A 14797-nucleotide genomic window follows, 5' to 3' on the forward strand; every position below is an offset into this window, starting at 1 on the left:
GCACCCTGGGATGTGCTGCACAGAGATTCAGATGGCCACTACTGGCTGCAGCATCTTCTCCTTGTTGAGATGAGACCCGAAAGGTACCGCTGTGGTCACCAGGAGCAACTGGAGGAGATGGAGAGATAAAGTGTCCTCTTCTCTTCCAGCGTTGTTACCTTTAATCTAGCCAGTTCGACCCTCCCCAGCAGAATATACTTCAGAAGAGCAGGTAAACATATTTTTTGAAGAAGTTTAAGATCAAGAGAGTGAAATGGGAACTTTCTGAAATTAGTCAGCATCAAAACATGAAAGCTTCCTATGTCTTTTTAAGAAACCACCTCCTTAGGAGTTGGCAAGTGTGTTGCTTTATTACTTATCTGTTTGCTACATGAGTGGGCGACTGTACTTCCTGATTTGGTTCTCCAATATAGAGATCATCAGCATAGGTCTGTAGAGGACAGTAACTCCTCGCCTACGGAAAGTAACAAGTAGGAATAAGGATACATGTATCTTCTGGCTGTCACAAAGGGTTTCAAAGCACATCCAAGTCATATCCGAAGTAAAACGTCACTGTATTTCCATTTTACAGCTGCAGAAACTGAGGCACAAATCCGTTACTTCTCTTGCTGTAGCTCAAGGAGCTGGTGTATATGGCAGCATCAGGAATGTGGTGCAGGTCTCATTACCTTCTGCTTCACCCACAGAAACATCCCCCTTTTCCAAGGGGGAGAGTCCTCCCAGAAAAAGGGAGATGACTTGAGGAAAGGAAATATAAAGTACACAAAATTCTGTTAAAGCAATATTAGGGATAAGAATTTAGACACCCCATATAGGGGAATTCAAAGCAAGGGTTTCCATAGCAGCATTGCTTGGCCATATTGTATATACACTGTTTTGCATTGTGCTCATGATGTCAAAGGCATATTCTAATATCTGTGTGTGCAATATGTCTGAATCTGAGTTGCTATGAAACTTAAGGCTGAATTACACTGCGGAGGCATGTTGTTGTGTGGTGTTGGGAAGAAATAATAGATCTAGGTTTTGTTAGGATTTTTCTCCAGAGATAATTTTTCTCAGAAAATTGCTGATTTGCCAAAACTGTTGCTATTTTCAGGAAAAGTTGATTCCAGTTTTGTTTCATCTTGAAAAAAAATTGGAGAAAAGTTTTGAAGCTGTCAAAATGGAGTATTTCAAGAAGGTAAAATGAAACCTTGCATTTAATTAATTAGGTTATAGTTTCTAGTTATAATTTTTGAAAACTATTTTTTTTTAACCTGATCAGATATAGAACAGCTATTTGAAATTTCTGAAAACCTTGAAGGAATAAAAAGCATTTCCTTTCACATTAGTTCTGAAGTGTCCTGGGAGTGGCAGGTAACAAAGGAGCAACTGCTTCCCCCCACACCATGTGTGGCTGCCCGGAGTGTTGCAGTGGGAGCAGTGGTACAGGTTTCCTTCCCCCTGAGTATCTCTCTGCCTACCTGGCACAGACAGATTTAAGGTAGCAAAAAAATGCTCAAATCTTTCACAAGGCTTAACTTTCTCTAAAACACCCCAGTATCACCTGTGTATGGTAAGGTTAAGCCTTTGGACCAGGAGGGGTTTGGGTGGGAGCCTCTGTCTCTCACATGTTTAAAAATACCTTCAGCAGATGATGAGATCTGTGAGGAGAGAGCCTCTCCCTAATTGATGCCCTACTCTAGGGATGATGGGATCTGCCCTTCTCACCTCTGTATGCACAGGGCCTCCTGAGTGGCAGCACAGATCTTCCCTGTGCTCACCCCCCTCTGCCCCTCGCTTCCGGCACCTCATCCATGCTCTGAAACTCTGGGGGAGAAGAAGGAGTGTTGCACCCTGGGCTGGGAAGGAGTGCTCACACTCATGGAAAAGCCCTATGAGTTATTTTGGCATCACTCTTCCTGCTAGCAGCAGTTTCCTCACTGCCAGCATTCCCAAATGTTGGTGTAGCCTGTATGCCAACACTCCTTTCTCCCTGCCCCCTCATGTTGCAATTGCTAATTTCTGTGCCTGTGCCTGAAGAGCTGTAGTTTAGACTTGCTTTGCCATGCATTGAAGCCATTCTTGTTTAGGGAAGAAACTGCAAAAGGGGTGTGGGAGAGAGGAAAAAAGAAGAGCTGTTTTTTTTCCCTATGTGGCAGTGACGGATGCTGGGTATTAGAGAGAGACAAGCTGACAAACATCTGAATGAGTGGAAGAGACTTCTAACCCAAAGGGAGGAGTTGTGGTTTAGGTTAAAGCCACAAAGGAAGTGAAGGAGGTTACCACTTTCCTGTCTGTGGGCAGGAGGTTCTCCTTGTGCTCATTTGAAGGCTTAGCTCTAGCTCATTCTTCCCTAGGAACATACTCATGTGTGTACTTCTTGAAAGGCATTCGAGCTGGTGTCTGATCTTGGGAGTGACAAACATCCCCTTTATACACAGAAATCAGCAGGAGCTGGGAGCTAAAGAACTGGGAATCACAGTCTAATTTATGGAGCCAGATATTCTAAAGCATCTTGTTAAGCCACGTGTCTTGTTTGGTGGTAGATGATGCTGTGCTGCTTCCTCTTTCTGACTCCACTCAGATTTTTTTGTTGTAAATATCTGTACCTTCAGGGCCTGTTGGCTCCCTGCAGGTCTCACTTCTCTCTTGTTCCCCCATGATTGGCAAATTGCGTAGCCATCCTGCCTGGATGTGGCAGTGTGGTGTGCTGATACAGGACAGATTCTGAATGCCATCAGGTTCCTGACAGCATGGCCTGTGATCAGGATTTTCCTTCATTTTCAGTGCATGCTTTTCTTTTAATGGCGCCGAGGCTTGAGCTGTATGCGATCGAAAAGTTTGTTGTCTCGGCTCTACGGCTTCACTCTTCATCTGCGAGGAGAGAGCGAGTGTGTGTGTTAACCCTGGTGTGCTGCAGAAGGCATGCCAGGAGGGAGATGAAAGAATACAGAATTGCCCTTAGAAGAGAGTGAGCCTTCTCCTGAGTCAGAGGAGCACGGGTGTGCCAGCCGGTATCTTAATCCAGGCTATCAACTGGTGACTGCACAGTTAGAACCACTGTCAGTGACAGTGACTTCAGTATGTGCCACCAGTGCCTTCTGATTACTGTGCAACTGCTGGACATGAAAAGAGCATCTGAAAGGTGCTCCCTGAAGAGCCGTTTCGTGGTCTCTAACCTTCCATTAACGGCTCACCTTAGCCCCTAACCCTGGCCTTGGGATGCAGCAGAGTCATTTCATTTACCAGGTGTGAAAATCATATTTTGCCATGTGAGGATGATTGCTCTCTCAGGTGTATTACAGCGACTGGGGTTATTTTTTTTGTTTGTTTGGGTTTTTTTAATGCTTTGTTAAAACTACAAGGTATCATTAAAGATTTATATGTGGCAAACGTGTCCTTTTTTGCAGAGTGTTTCCTTTTAGAGACCTACACGGTATTGATTTCAAGTAGATTTTCCTCCTCTGTTTTAAAACATTTCCTTTGCCTATGGATTTTCAGCATTACTCACTGGAGCTGTGTGCAGTACATTCCCCAGACTGTATTATCAAGCCAGAGTCCCTTACTGCTGCCCTTCAGGGGCCACTTCTGAAGCTGGAAAGACCATTCATTTGCTGTGCTCACTCAGTCCTGAGCAACTATCCAGCACTGCATCCTGATTACTCCAGGATGTATGCTGTCATCTAACTGAGCCACGGGTCTGCTTCCAGCATGTGCCAGTGGATCCCAGACCTCATCCAGGAACAGCCTTGAGCCATCCCTTCCTCAGAGTGAGCGATGTTTGTTTGGATGTCTTAAATGTAAAGGAAAACAAGCTGTGTGATGGGAAGGTGAAGAAACTGGAGTGGTAAACAGCTGAAATTGTAAGGTCATTTGGGTTTGGTGTAATCATTTTATTTGTCAAACACATCCTTGTGGTCATTAGAGTGGGGAACGGGAGTTTCCTTTTGGAGGGGGCAGAGTACTCAGCAGGGAGGCTGGGAATGCTGGCACAGCACAGATCCCAGAGGAGTGAGGTACCACTGCCCTTTCAAGGAGCAGGGTGATGTCCAGCAGCCATTGCTGTGCCGCAGGATGAGGCCTTGGGATCCATGTTCTGCTGGTGGGTGAAAGAGCTTGGTGACAGCAGCTGAAAGTGTGGGTTCAGTCATCTACTGGTGGATCATATGTGTAAGATGTTGAAGACTTGGATTCAGACCTTAAAGCATCTGGCTTATGGAATTTGGCTTTGTTTACTGTAGTGTTATAGCCTTAGGGCCACAGAAAGTGCAGCTTTATTGAAATCATTGGAGTTGTGCTTGCTTATGGCAGCAGGGAACTGGGGACATGTTTTTTTGGAACGTGTTGCCAGGAACACGAACCCTTTTCTTTGGGAGATGCTTTGTAAGGATGACTCAAGTAAGTGCCTGGGAAACATTGTCTTAATGGAAAGAAGACATGGAAATGATCAGGTCTCAGAACAATCTTATTTCTTCCCCACATCTGTGACTTTCAGAGTCCACCATCCTAAGGCTCAGTCCCTATCTCCTTCCTCATTACCATCAAATACTAGGTTTGAACATTGTATACACCACCAAGAGCAGGAACACCCTGGGGGACACTGCAGTTGCTGCACATGGGGGAAATAGGGACTTGGAAGACAAAGCCAGCTGACCTGCATGGGACCCAGGCAGGCTGAAGTTGTGTCGCTGGACAGAGCAGCAGCAGTTTTTATCTGATTCTTAAATGGAATCTTTATCTGTGCCTCAGCATTTAAATGTTTACATAAGATTCTTGCTACAGTCTTTGATGCTGGATTCTCATATAAAAGCAATGACCAAAAATACAAGTGGTTTTTAAAGACTGTACACAGGGTATTAACTGCATTTCTTGCATGCTGCTGTATAGACTGCTGGCATTCATTTTGTCTTGGTTTGACAGAGAGGACAACAAAAGGTGCAGGCTGTGGGTAGGAACAGCTTGTGTTGTAAGCAAGTCGAGGCACAGGGAGTGTCCCATCAGAGTTACAGGCCAGGTCCTCTAAGCAGCACCATCTCACATGTTAAATGGATGATCTAAAATATAGTGGAAATATAGATGGAAAAGAAGCATGCTGTCCTAGGTGTCTCTCAGGACCTGCAAGGCAGGTATTGTCAGCAGATGTATTCATGCTGGGGAATAAACTGGTGTGATTTAAAATAAGCCGGCAGATTTTGTGCTCAGATGGACTAGGAACACTCACACAGTCTGTTATTGCAGTTCAGCTGTGAGAGGCCAACACCGTTAGTGGAGAGGGACTAGCAAAATGTTTGGTCAGAAGTATGTCCAGTTATGACATCTGTTGCTAAAGTTGTTCACAGTTTGCACCATAAAAGTGCATAAGTAAAAATACAGAGGAGTGAAGCATTTATGTAGCTAGGCCAAAACTGCTGAGTGCCCTCTAATAATGAAGACTCCTGTTTTCAGGAGTTGGTATCATCCTCTCTCATCTGGGACCCTGCAGATCTGAAAGCCGATGATGATTACTGCAGAAGAAAGTCAGCACCACACTGATGATAAGCCAAAGTCTAAACTAAGAAGCAAGGGGGAAGATCTGCTTGTTTTCTGTGGAGGGAACTCACTGTTTTATGTAATCTTTACACAGCAACTGTAAATCAGTGACTGGTACTTTTGAAATGTATTTCTTTCATCAAAAGCTATTTGAAACAACAGGTAGCACCTATCCATTCACTCTAAGCTCCCTTGACGTTTTTAAATGACAGATAATGAAAACTGTCTTCATTATAACTCTAGCAATTTCATCAGACTGTCACCAGCAAACAATGGCAAACTAGAGACTGAACAACCCTCAACTCTACTCTCCCAGGTATCTGTGTGAGAGTACCAGGTGTCTTTTCTACAGCTTCTAGCAAATACAAGAGGTGATTTGTCAGCTGGGAAGGGTTCTGCTATGCGTGGCACTAGAGGTCAACAGGAACATGTTAAAATCTGTCTGAAAGCCAGTGGTCAGATGGCATAAAAATGGAGCACAAATGCGAGAATGATCATGAGTGAGAGACGTGGCTTTTCTAACCGAGCGCTGAGTTCTGCACTGCCTTCAGTTTATGAATGGATTTGAAGCCTGGTGCCAAACAGACCATATTGCAGTTGTCTAATCCTTAGGTGACAGAGGCGGGCATGAGCGTAGGCAGAGCTGCATCCAAGAGGACTCATCAGAACAGCCCAGTCAGCCTGGCATTATTGCTACCTGATCTGTGGGAATCACTCCAGGCCCTGGATCTGAACTGCCGCAAGGAAACGTAGTTGAAGGAGCAGCTGTTGGGGTATGGTGCTGGCTTATCTTACCCTAACTGTCTCTTCCCAGCCAACTTTGCTGAAGGGTTGCCTGGGCTGAGCATCAGTCACCCACGTCCTTTCCCCATTACCCCCCTCTCCCCCCAAATTGATAGCGTTAACCAAGCTACCCCCCACAGTTAGATTAAAGGGAGAGTGAGAGCAGAAGAGGCATTCCACAATAAAACATCATTTACACGAGATGGCCACAGTATGGAAGAGGCTAGCAGGGAGTGAATTATAGGGGTCCAGAGAAGAGAGAGGCTGTGGCAGAGAGAGGGCTATTATTGGAGGACACAGGGAGCAAAATGACGGAGGTGAGGGTGTAGATAAACAGTTAGAAATGGCTGCAGTGGTGTGATCTGGGAGGAAAATCAGTCACTACTTCAGTCACCAGTTTAGGGAGCTGAGTGGTAAATTACAGGCAGGTTAGGACTCCAAGAACATCCGTGACCCTGTGAAATGCTGGAGAAAGAAAAGTTGCAGTAACAGTGAGTAAGACTCAGATCTCATCTAACTGAGCATGAGTATCTCAAGGTGAAATAACAGAAGGAGAGGAGGCGGGAATATTGATTTCTGCCTCACAAAACAGACAACAACGCCTACTTTTTCATAGCAAGAGTTTAACCATTTGCTTTAATGGGCCAGTCTGTGGTACAGGGGGAGGCTTGGTTTCTTTGTGCTCAGTCTAGAGGGGAATTCATGCTGAAGTTGTTTTTATTTTATTATAGCCTTGAAGTTGACACATGAGCAAAATTTTGCCCTCAAACACCTCTGTGCTGGCTGTAGGGGCAGCTGTAGCCCGTGAGTGTGACCCGTCTGTGTTGCTGCCCTGTTGTGCAGCAGGCGGGTACCCGGAGCAGCCGGATGCTGGAGGAGCAGCACTGGAAGGCACAAAAAGCCCGTTATGCCAAGAGAGCTGTTATGTGTGTTGGCAACAGATGACTTCTTCTGTCTGTCTGAGGGCAGACTTAGCTTCCTTCTATTTATTCTGTGAGAAGGATGCTCCTAATGAGAGGTGCTTTCTTCATCTGGTTATGTCTTTCTCAGAAACACTGCTTTGGGAATGGAAATTTGTTTGCTCGGTTTTACACCGTGGAAGTACACACGTGTGCCCTGGCACTGTGGGGCAGGCAGTGCAGAGAATGTGGCTCTGTGGCTATGCCAGGGGGCTTGTTGTCTTGTACCAGGCTCAGCAGGTGGCTGAGTGGAAGCAAGAGGCGAGTTTGGGAATTTTGTGAGCTGCTGCCACGGCTGTTCTCATTGATGTTAAAGATGGCCATGCAAATACAAAGGGAGTGTAAAGTCATGGCTGAGAATCTTAAAAGGCTGAAGAGTCAGGCATTTGCACAGATAAATTCTCCTGGCAGCACCACAGCACTCGGTGTGTGTCAGCAGTTCCCTGTAAAACATGGGGACAATGTGGTGGAAGCCGTGTTTCTGGGTAATCATTGATTTTGGAGTCTTCTGCATGCCAAAATTTTCCACCTTTGTTTAGTATGAATTCATATTTTTCATGTGTTGCATAAGCATATGTTTCCCCAGATTCTGTTTACCTGATTTCCCTTCTGAATCAGTATCTGTTCTCTCCTTCTTCTCCCTTTTTTTTTAATCATAGGAGATAGAGCTGAGCATTTATCTCTGTGGCTGCATGGTATTTGCCTCATACCTGCTTATTGACTTGAGAGATGACCTTCTAAATAGGGCAAGAGCTTCCTGCAACTGGAATGTTAGAATATGTGGGATTTGTTCCTCACACCAGAGTGTGTTGAAGGGTGTCTTGAAGGGTGGCAGATCATGTCTTGAATGGTGGCAGATCATGTCTTGAAGGGTGGCAGATCAACAGTAAGGCTCTGTGGAGATCCAGAAGAGTATTTTAACCGTAGGTGCAACTCCCATGCTCCAGCCTAAGCTTGATTAAGGCTCAGATTTTTTGGATGTTCATGTGAACAAGAAAACACAACATCAGCTGTTTCTCTCTTTCCAGTGCAGACAGGAAAGTGAGAGAAAGGCCTTTCTTGCCCGGGTGAGTTTGCCATCATCTGTACACTGTAGCCTTAGGGTGATGTTGTGCAGCCAGTGCTGGTCTGATCCATCAGCCAGTCTCTTTCCCAACGCAGTTCTGTGCCCTGTGCAGCCAGCTGGGCAGTAGCCATTCCCGTGATTGAGCTACAAGTTGTCTTCTGCCAGCAGTGGCGACAGAGGTGGGGGTTTGTGTATGTGTGTTTTAGGGAGGGGTGTGTGTGAGTGTGAGTGTGGATCGTGACATTGATAGGGAAATATGTGCATTTCCCTCCTCTGTGAAGTCCCACACATGTTGGGGTGCAGAGGGACTGTTCACCCGAATCACGTTAAGAAAATGTTCTCTGGTGGTTTTTGCAGGATTGAGGTTCAGCAAAACTGAGGAGACTCGGGATAATGTCTAATACCAAAAGACACCGAACAAGAAAGAAAGCCACAACAATCTCTCCCCCTCCCCCAGGCCTGATTTCCTAATCTTTTAGGAATGATTTACAATAAATAAAAGGCTTTCTGAAAGAAGGGTTTTTTCCAAGTTAACAATGGATGTTAAACTACCCCTCCCTGTGGCCCTTTCCCATCTCTTTCACATTGTCCAGCTTTAGACTTCATCCTGCAGCAAGATTCATGAAGGCAGCTCCCCTGTGCCCATGCAGAGAGATCACGGCGGTATGCAAACCATAATCACCTGGATTCCTTACAGAAATGGGTTGTTTCCTTTCGAGAAGGCTCATTAGAGCATGCAGCCCTGTAAAACTCAAAGCTGGTAAGAAAATGGTTTCATACAGCCTGATCTCCCTCTTGTCCTGCAGCTTCTCTGATCATCTACACCAGAGCAAAAAAACCCCAAACCTAAAGCAAACAAACAAAGCAAAACATCCTCCTAATGGTGTGTGTTCTTCACTTCCAACAGTGATGGTGGTTTTACACCCTCTTTGCTCAGTTGTACATGAATGCAGGTCGAAAGGCACTATAGAGAGCAAAGCTCTTAAGGAGTTAGTGGAGCTTCCCTGCTGGAAGGTTATAATTGCACGGAAAGAGGGAAATCTTGCCTCAGCAGACAGGAAATATGTGATGCAATTTAAGCACAGTTGCTAGAGATAAAATAGCCCATAAACTGGAAAAAAAAAAATAACGTAGGGAACATTTTGCATGGCCCAAATGTGCCATGTCAAAGCTAATAGCAAGGGATCCTGTGACTGCAGGAGCAGCAGTGTACTGGCTACAGATGCATATGGTGATGACAGTCTTTACCTGCAAGGAGGAGCGCATGTCCCTGATCCTGGGTAAAACATCCTTCTTACTGGTGACGGCTTTTCTCCAGGCAAGGTTTTTAAGTTTTAATGACTGAAAAAGCCCAATCTGCTGTTGCATTTGAGGTGAAACTTGTTTCATGTGGAATGACTGTGTGGCTGGAGAAGGTTCCGCTTTAGAGAGTGGATGGTCAGGAGCAGGGTTTAACTTCAGAAGAGGGTAATGCCTCCAGCCTTGACAAGCTAAGGCTCCGTGTCGCCATTTCACCTTCCCTCAATCCCATCTTCAAAAGTTCCTGTTCCTCAGATGTTTCCACCTCCTCCAGTTGTGCCAGTTCAGCTGCTTATGGAGATGAAATCTGCATCAGAGCTGGTCTGGCGTTAAGGATTTATCCTTGTTCGTAGGGCTTTTAAAAAAAAAGTTTGATTGTTTAAGCCGCTCACCTATGAGTGTAGCTACACGAATAGTTTAACTGGCACAAGTGAGCGGCAATAACCGAGAGGCACGGCAGGATCCTCTAAAACTGGGTCTGCTGCAGATGGAATAGTGAAACAGAGCCACAGCCCTACACACTCTCAATGTTACTTGCATGAGTAGCTCCATTGTGCTTCAGTGGGACTCTACTTACACATGTAAAATTAAGTGTTTGCAGGGCTGGGCCCTTAAAGAGAATAAAAGCTGTGATTGGGGTGTGCCATGCTCTGAACCATGTGCAGAAAGTGTCATGCAAATGTCTTTAGCTGGCTGGGCTATCTTGTCTGATACGCCTGCCCCACAGAATTGAAGCTCCTGTGGCAACTTTCCTTAGGATTGGTTTGCTTTAATGGAAGAAGAGCCTTCTTTTGAATAGACAGGCTGATCTCCTGTCCTCGCTGCAGACAGGGAGTTGTGAGGAGAGCACACACAGTGTGGTGAGAGCTGTAATGTTTCCAAGATGTTCTTGGATTTACCAGTGTTCTAAAGAGCCAGGACAGCTGGTTTCTCTGGGGCAGCTTTTATGAGGTTGGCCGAGGGAGGGCAAGGCCCCAAAGCGGGGGGCTGCTCTCGAGGCTGGCACTGACCGTTCCGCCGTCTGGGGCTCTGCTACCTGAAATCCTGACTTACAACCTGTGTTCCCAGTTAAGATCATTTGGGAGCCTGTTGTTGTCAGTTCCCATGGTAAAACCCTTCAAGGACAGCGGGAGGAAGGGAGGGATTTCTCAGCTGAGAATTCCTGCCTCGGGAATTCACTGCCTGGCGTGTGGCGGATTCCCAAAGGTGGTGGGTGAAGTAGCAACTTAACTCTTGAGAGTGAAGCAAAACACCTTGATAGCTGCTCTCCGGAGCCCCGGAGAGGAAGGAAGAGACTTAAAGCCGTTGGAGGGGAGAGGCTTGGTGTGGTTATTTGAGACCGCTGCCTGCAGAGTTGCACAGTCATTTATAACTGTTTGAAATGTGGGGGGATGGGGTCGGGGGGATGGGAGGGGAGTCAGAGGAACCACAGCATCTGCAAACTAGTAGCATTTTGTGCTCCTTTTCCCCGGTCTGACTCCTCAAGGGACAAGACAGCGAAGTACTGGGTCAGAGGAGGGAGGAGAACAAAAAAGGCAGTGCCGCTATCACCTCGTATTTTATCGCTGCTGTGGCATGTTGTCGGGATTGAAGCACGGGGCAGGATTTTCAAAGGTACCTTTGGAAAACGGAAGTTGGGTGGCTGGCTTCCTCAGGCTCTCCCTAGAAAAATCCCAGCCTCTATTGCCCAGGGGAAACAAACCTCCTTTTAAGCAAACCGCGGCGGGTTCCTTGTGTGGGTGAGAGCGAGACTGGGTCTTCTATCTGAGGCACTGTGAGGCACATCTCTTCCTTTCACTATGGATGGCTGCCTGGCTGGTCTGTTCTGCAAAGCCGTGCCGTGGCAGCCTTTCCTGGGCTCAGCCCACCGGTGTGGGATGCGTCAAGGAGAGGTGCAATAGTGGGTGTTACATTTTGTGGCCCATCAGTGTAAAAACAGAGGAGGTTTGTACATCAGGTATAAAAGGGTTTGTGGAACCGAGGGCAGCAAAGGTGGTGGTTCTAGTGGAGCCGATCAGTTGGGTTTCACATCCAGCACTGCAGCTGTAGAAGGCGCTGCCGGGATCATTGGAAAGGTGCAGGTGGGGCTGGTGGGGAGGTGGAAAGACTCGTCAGAGACCGCAGGTTTTCACTTCGGGGATAGTGGATCCTGGGAACTTGTAGCCCCAGGGATTTGTCTGGAAAAGGTGTCAGTGGGCTGAAAGTCTGTCCTGCTTCGGGTCTCTGGTCTGCAAATCAGAAAGGACTGAAACCCCACTCTTAGGGAGTGTCCCCCTCAAGGAAAAGTATCTGGGGAAGAGGTGATAATTCCTACTCAGGAAGCTGTAAAGAGTTCTTTGACGGGGTTTCCACGCGGGCATGGACAAGGGGAGGAGCGGGGCAAAAAGTGGAAAAGCCCCTTAGGGCTGGGAAGCTGAGCAGAGAGAGGAGCTTCTTTTATCTGCCAGAGCAACGCCCAGTGTGAATGGTTGCGCTGAAAGGGTCTTCTTCCAAAGAGTTGGGTTGTTTAAAAGTGGGAGTTGGACAGGGTGGGAGTCGAACAAAGAATGGGTCGTTTGAGGATAAAGGGAGAGGGAGGACACACTCTGCCTTTCTGTTCACTGGTGTTGTGTTGGGCAAACAGGTTATTCAGGCATCGCGGATATGCAAAGCTGATCAGCTGGCTCTCTCTGCTCGGCGGGTCTCTGTATCGGTGTGCTTGGAAAGCTCTTCCTCGCAGCCCGCGAGATCGCCCATTTTAAGAACATTTTTGTGGAGGTGAAGGAGGGAGGATTAGTGGATGTTGAAAGCCCTCTTTTCACAGAGTAAATCTCGGGTCTGAAAAGGTCGGCGGATTGCTGCAAATCTTCAAAACTCCTCGCTGCCAGTTCGAAACCGAACCACATTTGATGTCTAATCCCCCAAACACACGGAGCGTTTGTCCAGGATGGGGCCCTTGAGCGTTTTTTAGGAGTTGATAGGTTGTGTCTGTTTGCCATTACTGCCTGGTCCCTCCCTGCTCAGCTCCGGGCTGCTGCTTAACCCGGTGCTTTCTCCCACCAGAGAAATCAGCCCTGGGATCTCCCCGCCGGTGGGTGCTCTGAGCCGGGGGGGTTGCTCAGCAAGGAGCTGCTTCTCCTCCCTCACGCTCTCATCCCGCCTCCCTCACGGACGTGTGTGGAGAGGGGACATGTGCCAGCGGCACCTCCGGCCGGTTTCCCCCCGCGATTCCCGGGGCGTGGAACCCCCCGCACGGGCGGCAGGCGGAGTCTGGGGGGTGGGGGGCAGCCGGTGCCGAGGAGGAGGAGGGCGGGCCAGGGCACCCGCCGCCCCTCATCCCAAATCCCACACATCCCAAATCCCCACATCCCAAATCCCCACATCCCGCATCCCCCGGGCGGGGGAGGGCGGAGCGCGTGCCGCCCCTCAGGGGCCCCGCGCGCCGTTTCCGTTCCGGGGGCCGCCGCGGGTGGGGCCGGCGGGCCCCCGCACGCGCCGCCTCAGGGGGTGGGGAGGGTCGCTCCCGGCCCACACCGGGGCGCCTTCCTTGCGGCAGCGGGGCGGGCAGCGGGGCGGGCACGGGGAGCGGGGCGGGGAGGGCGACTCTCGCTGAGGGGAGGTGGGGGCTTTAAGAAGCGCTTGGGGCGCGCGGTCTCTTTAAAAGGGAGAGAGGGCGTGGCCGCCGCGGGGACGGGGGATGGGTTATGCTAATTAGAGGGGCGGGGCCTAGTGGTCGGTTCGCGATGGGGGCCTGTCCTTTAAGGGCCCGGCTGGTACCACCGGGCGGGCGGAGGGGAAGGGATGCAGGCCCCGCCCACCGGCTGGGGCTGGGCTGGGCGGGGGCTGGGCGATACCAAGTGCGCAGCGCGGGGAGCGAGAGGCGGTCCTGCCACCGGCCGAGGGAGTAGCGGACGGTACCATTGCCGGGGCGGGCGCGCGCGACGGGCGGTACCATTCCCTCTCCGCGGGTTGCGGGACGCGGCGGGAGCGGGGGAGCGGGAGGAGCGGAGGGGGAAGAACCGGCCAAGGTGGGGGCGGGGAGGGGGAGCGGGCGCGAGGGGCTGCGCTGGGCGGTACCAAGTGCGCGGGGCGCGGGGGGGAGGCGCCGCCGCCGGCGGACAATGGAGCCTGTGTGTGTGTGCGGGAGGGGGACGGAGCCGCCGCACCGCCCCCGCCGGCCCCGCGCTGAGCGCCGTGAGTGCGGGCAGGGAGCCCGGCACCCGCACCCGCACCCGCACCGCCCGCACGGAGCGCGGGAGTCACGGGGGGGCGGGGCGGGGGAGACGGAGGTGCCCCGGAGGAGCGGGAGAGAGGAGATCGGGGGTGCCCGGGGGATGCGCTGAGTGGAGGGATGTGTGGGAAGCGGGGAGTGTGCTCCATGGGATGTGTGGGGAGCGTGGGATGTGCTGGGAGCTGTGCTCCACGGAGGGGTCTGTGGGGAGCAGGGGATGCTCCAGGAGCTGTGCCCCATGAGGTGTGTGGGGAGCAGGGAATGTGCTCTATGGGATGTTTGGGGAGCATGGGATGCTCTAGCAGCTGTGTTCCGTGGGGTGTGTGGGGAGCAGGGCTCCATGGAGGGATGTGTGGGGAGCAGGGGATGTGCTCCGTGGAGGGATCAATGGGGAGCAGGGAATGCTGCAGGAGCTGTGCCCCATGAGGTGTGTGGGGAGCATGTGATGTGCTGAGAGCTGTGCTCCATGGAGGAATGTGTGGGGTGCAGGGTGCGTGTTCCATGAGACCCCCTTCCTCTTTTTTCATCCCCCCTGCACCCCCGGAGCAAGGGATGTGCTCCATGGAGGAATATGTGGGGTGCAGGGTGCGTGTTCCATGAGACCCCCTTCCTCTTTTTTCATCCCCCCTGCACCCCCAGAGCAAGGGATGTGCTCCATGGAGGAATGGGTGGAAAGCAGGGAGTGCTCCAGGCAGGAGCTGTGCCCCATGAGATGTGTGGGGAGCAGGGGATGTGCTCCATGGGATGTGTGGGGAGCACGGGGTACCTGGGGCTGTGTTTCGTGGAGGGATGTGTGAAGTGCATGAGATGCTCTTGGAGATGTGCTCCATGGGATGTTTGGGGTGCAGAGGATGCCCTGGGAGCTGTGCTCCATGGAGGGATGTGTGGGGCACAGGAAATTCTCTTGGAGCTGTGCTCCATGGGATGACTGGGGTGCTTTGGCATGCGCAGGGAGCCCTGGAGGCTGTG

The 14797-nt window shown here is 50.1% G+C and overlaps 1 protein-coding gene across 3 annotated transcripts in view; it reads left to right on the forward strand.

The window, feature by feature from the left end:
- The window catches only part of BCL9 (BCL9 transcription coactivator), a 59021-nt gene that overhangs the window by 14259 nt on the left and 29965 nt on the right, over window positions 1–14797 (forward strand). The window contains exon 1 of one of the 3 annotated variants that reach the window (XM_050332039.1): window positions 13470–13511. The exons of 1 other annotated variant lie outside the window; for it this stretch is intronic. The gene's annotated coding sequence lies outside the window, so the exon portion shown is untranslated. Of the gene's footprint in view, window positions 1–13469; window positions 13512–13695; window positions 13792–14797 lie in introns of those variants that run through there. One more of the 3 variants, XM_050332037.1, reaches the window with a different exon arrangement.

This window comes from Myiozetetes cayanensis, unplaced genomic scaffold, assembly GCF_022539395.1.
Source record: "Myiozetetes cayanensis isolate MyiCay16 unplaced genomic scaffold, myiCay2020 scf5-8, whole genome shotgun sequence".
Lineage (NCBI taxonomy): Eukaryota > Metazoa > Chordata > Aves > Passeriformes > Tyrannidae > Myiozetetes > Myiozetetes cayanensis.